Source organism: Corvus brachyrhynchos, unplaced genomic scaffold (genome assembly GCF_000691975.1).
Source record: "Corvus brachyrhynchos isolate BGI_N302 unplaced genomic scaffold, ASM69197v1 scaffold59, whole genome shotgun sequence".
In the NCBI taxonomy this organism is placed as follows: Eukaryota; Metazoa; Chordata; class Aves; order Passeriformes; family Corvidae; genus Corvus; species Corvus brachyrhynchos.
This window is the reverse complement of record NW_008246054.1, coordinates 4,375,325-4,384,165: the sequence shown is the minus strand read 5'-3', so window position 1 is coordinate 4,384,165 and position 8,841 is coordinate 4,375,325. Positions and strand designations below refer to the sequence as shown.

Below are 8,841 nucleotides of genomic sequence, written 5' to 3'. Positions count from 1 at the left end.
AGTGCAGCCAGGCTGCTGGGAGGAGAGGGCTTTTCCTTGGCTGGGAACAGGGAAAACTCTGAAATCTGCTTTTATCAGCCCAAACTCTCAAGTTCTGAGCTATAGTAAGATGCAGCTTTGCACTGCTCCAGGTTGCTGGGCTGGTTCCCAGGAGAGAGGGACGCTTATCCTGGACAGGGAAGAGGTCAGTGCCTGTCCTGTGCTGACTCTTCCAGCCCCCGTGGGCACAGGGCAGGGAAGGTGAGCAGCTGAGGAGCGGTGGATAAGTGGTGTATAAGATGGAGGAGCTCCCTGTGAATTAACTCTGCTCCTGTGATCATTCCAGTCCCAGCAAGCAGGTTTTTGCACTGAAAAGCAATCTAATTCCAGCTGTAAGCAAAGCCAGTTACAGTGCAGGGACTAAAACCAAATTAAATCTTGTGTATGGCTCAACAAGGAATGGGTTATTGAGAGGAAGAGAGGAGAAATCAATGTGAGCCTGACAGGAGCACTGTGCAGGGAAGGGGGGAGGAAGAGTGGGCAAGAATGGGGATGGACACACACTGCCTCTTCCAGGACGTGTTGGAGGAACAGGAGCAAAGTGCCTAGATAAAACTGGGGTAGTGTTAGGGACCCACTACAGGGGGCATGGAAACAAGAGGGAAGATGATTGTGAGGAAATGAGGGGTCAAGGGCAAAAAGCAGCCAGAAAATTCCACCTGCACAGCAGAGTGAGCAGCCCTGAGAAGCTGAAGGAGCTGTGCTGGCCACAGTGTGTGGCAGTGAAGGAGCAGTATGTGCTGTGACAGTGGCATTGCCTGTGTCCCTGCACAGCACCGGGATCTTGGCAGTGCCCACAGGGTGATGAGGCACTTGGCAGCTCATTTCCAGTTGATGTTCATGGTCAAAGGAAGAGCAAAACACTTTGCCCTCAAAGCAGACCACGAGCCCCAGTGGTTTCTTGTGCTGCAGCCTTAACTGCTGGGTTAGGAGAGGTTTCGGTATCCCCTCAGTCCATGTACTCCTGCTCCCCATCCAAGCACACCCCATCCTTCACGCCTCAGCTTCACACCAAGGAAAAACCCCTCACCGCAATCCCCCAGAGCTTTCAGGAAAAGCAGAAAGAGACAGAGCAAAGGACAAGGGGAAGGAGTTTTCTGCTTTCTCTTGCCCTGTAGGCCACAGGGTCTGGTGAATCCTGGGGGTCACTGCTTCATTCCTGGGTGTTGGTGCTGTGGGCTGGTCCCTCAGGGTCTCCTCTGCATCTCCTCCTCCCACAGCCTCAGCCAGGTCCATCTCTCCGTTCATGGCTGACAGTTTATTTTTACTCTCTTTCTTCTTGGTATCTTTTTCTTTTCTTTTTTTTTTTTTCCCCTTTCTTCTTCCATCCTGTCCCTATTGATCTGCAGAGTAACGGGAGATGCAGAAGAGTCAGGACAGGAATAGACACAAGCAAGTCCTTGGCCTGTGTGCTGTGTGAATGCCAGGCAGGGTGGGGAAGGGAAGTGGAAGGACTTTTCCCCACAGATCTCTCTGTTCACTGCTTAATTTTCTCCTCAGAGCAGCAATGAGCTCGGGCACGGGTGAATGAGCTTTCCCTGGCTGCCGGGGCTGGCGGTGAGAGCCGCTGGTTCTCCTTCCATTCCACCCTGGCTCTCTTTGGAGTAATTTCTTCCCCTTCAGAACGTCAGTCACTGCCGTGCTCAGCAGGGCACGCTCCATCACGGAGACATTAATAAGCTGTAATTGAAGTTAATGTGCCATGGCCAGGACATGTGGATCCAGTTAGGAGAAATCAGATTGAGCAGAAGTGAATCAATTTCAGGCTGATTATTAGGATTTCTCTCCTCTGTCCTGCCCTGCCCCAGTGCATGCACTGTTTGTCCATCTTGCTGGTGATGAGCAGTCGCTGGAGGAAGGCAGGAGGAGGGAGCATCCCTCATCGCTGAGCAGCTCCATGGAACAGGGCCTCCTCTCGGGCTGCACTCAGGCCAGAGAGGCACCAACAAGATGAGGTTTCTAGTTCTGAAGTGGCATCTCCTTTCCTCACTTCACCAATTGCTTTTCTCAGGGTTTTCTTAGGCTTTCCTTGGCTGCTGCTTTGCTTACACCAAAGAATTAAAGGGGAAGGCTCTTTGTGCTCCCCTGCCTCTTTTCCCGCTTTCCCCTGGTGTGTTTCATTCCATGCACAGATGCTCTTCAGGAGGATTTTCTCTCCACATGACTTGCAGAGTTTGTGCCAGTGGAGCAGAACAGCTTTGGCCAGCCTGTTATCCTGGTGCCAACAGCCAGGATCAGGCACTCCAGACCTGGAAGATCAAGGCCACCCCCAAAAGCATCTCCTGCAATAAATGGAGCTGGAAATGGTCAGTGGTACCCACACACAAGGAATATATTTTTCTGCATTTGTGGTGAGTTTTGAGATGTGGAGATGATTGATGCTGAATTGCTGTTAAAGATGAATGAATTCCTGGTCACTGCCTCCTCCTCTGCCCTCCCAGCCAGCTCAGTGAAGGCAGCTCAGGGCACTTCCCCTGTGGTTGTAGCTCAGCTTGAACCAGGGGTGCCAACACAAAGCACATCCCAGCTGCCCCTGAGCTGCTGTGCCCTGGTTGGACATTCCTTCTTCTGGCTCTGTTGATGATGTTGTGAGAGATCCTCCAGCTGATCTTGACTTCTCCAGCAAAGCTGTCTTTAAATTGGAGTAAAGGTTTAGTCCGTGGAAGAGTCTCTTGTTGAGGGTCTCAGACCTTGTGTGATGGCTGGTGTCCTTGTTGAGCATCTTGCCCTGAGGAGCAGGGTGGGACCTGCACCAAAGGGGAACAGGCAGGACCTGGAGTGAATGATCTGTGAGAGTGTGGGCTTCCCCAGCTGAGCTTGCCCAACCTCAGTGCTGGAGCATCACCCCCAAAATAGCCACGGGCTCACCCAGACGTCCCCCAAGAAGCAGCCCAATGCCCCTGCAGCCCTCAGCCAGCTGATGCCCACACTTGGCAGCTTTGGGATGACCACAAAGACCAGGGCAAGCACTGCCTGTGCCCATCCCTGCTCCTTCCCCTGCAGCTCCTGGCAGACAGAACTCAGGTGCCAGGAGGGAGCAGCATCCTCGTGTCAAGGACGGCCAAGTCTGTGGCAACCGTGCGCCATGTTCCTCGGCCCGTCCTCGCCTCCATGCTGGGCGGCCCCCGAGAGCTGGATGGCTGAGCTTCCCTGGCATTCCTCCAGGCTGGAATTAGCTTGAGTTCAAGCAAAATCTTGCTGTTGGTCATATAGTTAAATTAAGCTAACGTGCAGCAACTGTTTGCTGGAGTCCTGCAAAGGTTTCTACTCCCACTGCAGCAAGGTGGGGAGAAAACTCTCTGAGTGGAGGGAGGGAGTGAGAAAGAAACCCAGAGAGCTCCTCCCTCCCCCAGACACTGCTGACACTTTGTCGATAGCCAGAGACAGATGCCCAAGGTCCTATTACCTGCTCCTGGCTTCAGTTTGTGAAGGGTTTTATTCCCCCTCTGATTTTGTTGCCGAGTTGTGTCCGGCCCTGAGCGGATAATAGAATTTCATCGATAGACTGAGAAGGTGATGTATGTTAAAGCACTTAATATAAAGAGACTTCTACAGGAGCCCAAATTCAATTTGGCCAATGAACTCAATTGCAGGCATTATTGCATTCCAGGAGAAAGACCAAGAGCATTTATACACATTACTCTGCAAATATTTATGTTCACATATCTGTGTGATGTCCTCTTCACCCTTCCTCCCCTTCTGCTGGCCGACCCCCTAATGGGGAAGTTTGGTTTCGTGTTTGCTTTTTAAGACAGCTTTGAATATAAATAATGTTCCACCAGTCAGCAGGATCTTGACAGCTGGAGAGTGTCAACTTATTTAAAATAAATAGCCTCTCGGATGGGAACAGCCAGCTAGCGTGCTCTCCACTTTGGCATCTTTTAAATTGTCTTATCTTTGTAACCCAAACCTCAAATCATTTCGGAGGGCAGTGAGGAGGATTCCTTCCTGCTGGGAGGACTCACCCATCCCTACCACACAACCAAAAGTAAAAACCCACAAGGAAAATAACCCGCTCACAACCCTCTGACCTAACTCAGGGTTTTTTTCAGTTCTTTGGCTCTGCACAAAGCAGGGAAAGCCAGAAGTCTGTCACCGTGGTTCAAGCTGAAAAAAACAACACATTAAAATGGCTTTTCCTCTCCTTCAGCCCCTGGACCACAGCCTTGGGTAAGCTCCCAGCCCTGCTCCTGGCATGAATGAGCCATCGTTGCCTTCTTCATCCCCGTCAGCCCTGCTCCAGGACTGGCAACAGCAAACCCCTGCCAGAGTGATCTCCCAGCAAGGCAAATCCTGATATAAATGCTCTGCACAAAGGGACTGTGCTTCCATGGCCCAGCCATTAGAAGCTATTTTTACCTGCTTCCATACGCACAGATGGGCCAGAAACAATCCAAGCTCAGCACCCGTTATGCTTTGCCCAAAAGATTTGCTTCCTGCTTTTGCTGAGCTGCCAAAACAGTTGCAAAAGAGCAGGTAGAAGTGGGTAAGTGATGGCCAGGCAGCTGCCGGAGCGTGCTGCGAGCAGCGCTGAGGATGACAATAGAGAGATGGAGAAGAGTTATTCATGTTTCCCCGAGAGCCCAGATCAGTTGAAACATCGTTTTCCTTGGGGACAGAGAGGAAAGAGCTCCCTTCAAACACATCATCCCATGAGACTCATTAAAGGCTCATCAATTACAGTGAGAGCAAACAATTCAGGGGAAAGCTCTGATAAGCCTTCCTCTGGCCGGCAGTCATTAGCAGCGCTCCCGAGCCGCCTCTCCCCGGCACCAGCACCGGCAGAAAGGGAGCAGAGGGGCAAAGCCAAGCCCATGGGGGGAAAAGCAGGAGTGTGATGGCTCGGGAGCCAGCAGGAGGGGACCAGCAGTTTCCAAAGTATCCCTGTGTCCATGCAGAGCATCCTCACGGAGAGGAATGTGCAGGCTGGGCTGGAAAGAGGCTTGCAGGGGAGGTGGTGGCCTTCTGCTGCTCCATGTCCAGGATTTTCTAAGGAGCTCAGGGCAGTCAGTGTTGTCTCATAGGAACTGGGCAAGAGGCACAAGGGAGCAGCTCTCTGGGTCCCCACCCAGCAGTTCCTCCAGCCCTACCCAGCACAGCAGTGTCACTGCATCGGGCCTGGGGGGTGCCAGCACCCCAAGGCTGCCCCATCCCTGCAGGAAGGGAGAGGGATGAGGAGATGCTCTTTGCCTTTCCCTGCCTCGCTTCTCTGCTCTGCAGGTGGGGTTGAGGACAGGGAAGAGGTTGTAAAACAAGTAAGAATCCTTGGAAGGAAAACAAAGGGCTGGGATGGCTTTTAAAAATTAGTTCAAACGTCATTATTAATGAAAGCTCAGGGAAAGGGGCTGTTTTCCCACTCCCAGCACAGAGGGAGGTTTGCTGCAGGTTTGCTGCACTCACCCCCTCCCTGTGTGTGGGCATCTTCTTCCCTCACACGTGGGCTTGGCACCAGACACCTCTCCAGCAGCTCACTGCTGTGACCTCCAGGATGCTGATGTGGAGAACTGCAGAAAAGTGTTCTTTATGGCTGGAAAAAAAAAGAAAAGAAAAAAGGAAAAAAAAAGGACACTTTCCTGTAAACTTTCCTTGGCGCTCCAAGCTCTGTGATGTTCCCTGGTGGAGGCATTGGCAGCATCAGACCACACTGCACCAGTCTGAGGGAAGCTGAATGACCTGCACTAAAATAAACTCATAAATACCCCTTTGTGCACACTGTAACATCTTGGGGCACACATTGCTCCGACCACTCCTGCTGAGAACACTGTGAGCCAGTTTCTGTTTAATGCCAAGTGCAGTGGTGTGACCCACTGCCAGCCTGGTGCAGGATGGGTGTCCCTGGTGCCCGAGGGTGCTGGGGTCCTGCTGGGTGTGCTCTGGGGCTGCTCCCCATCCATGGCTGACCCTACACAGGCTCTGAATGCTCACTGAGAAACAGCACTGTCAGCACAGCCTTGACCCACGAGTCAGAGAGGAGAAACACTCCCAGCTCCTCAGATCTCCTCCAGAGCCAGAGAGACCATATTGCAACCAGCAGAGTGCTGGAGCAGCCCCAGGGCTGGAGCGGGGCCGGGGCTGCCTTCTGCAGGACACAACGCAGGTGTCTGCCCCGCTGCTGCTTTTTAAGCCTCATTGCTAAGTAGCTCCTAACCTTTCCCTTCATCTTCTCCTTCCTGCCGTGGCTGGGCGCCGAGGAGGATGAGCAGAGGCGAGCAGGACTAGCAGCTCCCACCCAGGGGACTGGGCTAATGCCATTTACTCCAGTCTCCGCCAGCTGAGTCTTGGCTGGGGGAAGATAGGCACAGACCATCAGTGAGCACGTGTCCTTGGGCTGCAGGCCCAGACAAGGAGGCTCAGAAGCCTGAGGAAGGGGTTGAAGCTGAGCCACTGAGCCCGAGCTGCAGGAAGGCTGGGATGCAAAAACCTCTGCCCAAAACAGGGCTGGCTGAGGGTGCTCGGCTTGGTTCACCATTAAATAATGCAGCCTGATTGATTGGGCTGGAAAGTGCTGTGCTGCGGGGTCAGCCTGCTGGGGTTACAGTTCCCTGCTTAGATTGATGATCCTCAAAGGTCGAATTCAAAAAGCAATTCCCTGGTAAAATTGATCCTTTGGATAACAAAACTTTTGCACAGTGGCAAAGAGTCTAGCAGTGAGAAACATCAGTGACCCGGGCACAGGCAGGCAAGGTGAACACCTGCCTCTGCTTCCTCTTGACTTAATTTTCCCTGTTTACACCAATTAGGAAGTAAGGGTCTCCCCTGGGAAGAGCAGTGCTCCATCACACCTGGCTGGGGGACATCCATGGGCTCCCATCCTGGGCAGGAGGCAGCTGTGGCTGCACCAGGAGCTGGTGCTGGGCTCTCAGCCCTCCCCAGCAGCAAGTGAGCAGCGTCTGTGTACGAGCAGACACTTCTGGCTGCCTCCTGCACACACCCGTGCCTCAGCAAGGCTGGGTCCCACTGCCTGGGGGAAGCTTTGTGGCTGGAGCCAAATTAATGGTGGACAGGTCTCGCCCTTCTGCACTGCAGCAGCTCGGAGCCAGAAGCACCCCGAAATGCCTGCTTGGCTCTTGGTGGGGGATGCCAGGAGCAAGGATGTGTTACGTGTGGAGGGTGGTGATAGAGGCTGCCCCAGGCCACTGTAGGGCAGGTGGTAGCCACTCAGGGCTTATGTCCCCACTATGACTGGTCCTTGACTCACAGGGTCAAACACTGGAGCCAAGCACCACCCTCCACCTCATCCCAAACTTTTGACAAAAAAAGGGGTGTGACAGTCCCTTCCATCCTTGTACCCACTCCCCTGGGGCTCTTAAACCCCCCTTGGCTGGATGCTGCATGACAAGGCTGTGGCATGGAGCTGCCCCATCCCCTCGCCCCCATCAGCGGAGGAGGGAGGAGAGCTGCAGCTCCCGAAGCTGTTGCTCTGTTCAGGCAGGGCCCAGAGCAGCAGTGGTGAGGCTTTGACCTGCTTTAACCCACTATCTTGCCTGCTTTGCTCTCGTCTGCTCATTTTGAAGTGAGAGAAGGAGGCCACGCAGTGTGGAGGCTGAATAATTCAGAGCCAGGCTCCGCAGCACCCCGGGGCTGGGCAGCGCCTCTGCCAAAGGGCTGGGACAGCTCAGCTGAAATCCTTCCTCACCAGAGCCAAAGAGAACCTGCAGCATCTGAAATTCAGCATCCCTCCTGGCTGTAGGTACCAGCCAAAGCCACTTCCTTCTCCTGGATGCTGGGACTCGTGGCTTACTCCCAGAGCACCAGTGCTCGGAGGCTGTTAGTGCTTTCAGCCGTGACGCAGCATCTCCAGCCCTCACCAACACACGGTTTCAAGTGGAGCATGCTGAGTGTCTGTCTCTGCTCCCCAGGCCACATTTTCTTCTTTCCTCCCTTTCAGAGGCTGCAAAATTCCCTCTTCTGCTTGGTCAGAGACAGGGCAGGGTTGTAAGATGGGGAGAGATTGTTCATCCAGCTTATGTTTAGCCTCTGAGCGGGGTTTGCTAGAATTAAGGACAGGGAGGGGAGGGAGAGGAAAAAAAATCATACATGAGGTCAGCTTATCCAGCCATGCGTGAGGGGAGCACAGCAAAGGAGGCCTCAGTGGGTCAGGCACGTGGCTGGGGAGCTTCTTTGGGGGCTCCAAGGGAGAGGGGGAGAGGCACCAAGAGCAGGAGGCATGCGCAGCACCAGCACCCAGACTCCCAGCTCCCAGCCTGATCCAGGCTGTTTATCCCAGAGCAGACAGAGCACGAGGAGCAGCAGGCCATGCTTCCTCTATCTTCTCTGCAGGCAGCTCATTCCCCCAGCTCCGCATCTCTTGAGCCCTGTAAAAGGAAGCACTGCCCCATCAGACTTCTCCACCCCTGCACAGAAGGCACAGCATTACTGTTTTCTAATGCTTCTGCTTCTGAGAGTGTAAATTATTGCCCAAAGCAGGGAAAACCGTCGGGCTGTGCTAGGGATCGGCTGTCTGGAATGAAATGAGATGTTTTGGTCCCCGAAGTCTCTGTCTGATGGCCTCAGCTCGGGCCCAGGAGTCACCAGAGCCACGTGTGAGTTATGGGCTCAGCCTCTGTGCTCTGCGCAAGTCACCTCCGGAGTCTGAGCAACAGGAATTATTGTGCACGGAGATAATTATTCCCTGCATACTGCACTACAGCTCATTAAAAGTTTCTTAATGTTTGCAAATTGCTGAATAGTGTTTTTAGTTGTTGCCTTCTCTGATGAGGCGGGGACTAACTGGTGGATTCTGGTGGTGGCTTGTTGTCTGTGTTATTTTGGTAACAGCAGGCTGAGGCTGTGCTGCATGTA

The 8,841-nt window shown here is 53.4% G+C and overlaps 1 protein-coding gene across 4 annotated transcripts in view; it reads left to right on the top strand.

Moving 5' to 3' along the window:
• NTNG2 (netrin G2) overlaps window positions 1–8,841 on the top strand; it is a 45,501-nt gene that overhangs the window by 21,864 nt on the left and 14,796 nt on the right. The gene's annotated exons all lie outside the window — the stretch shown is intronic.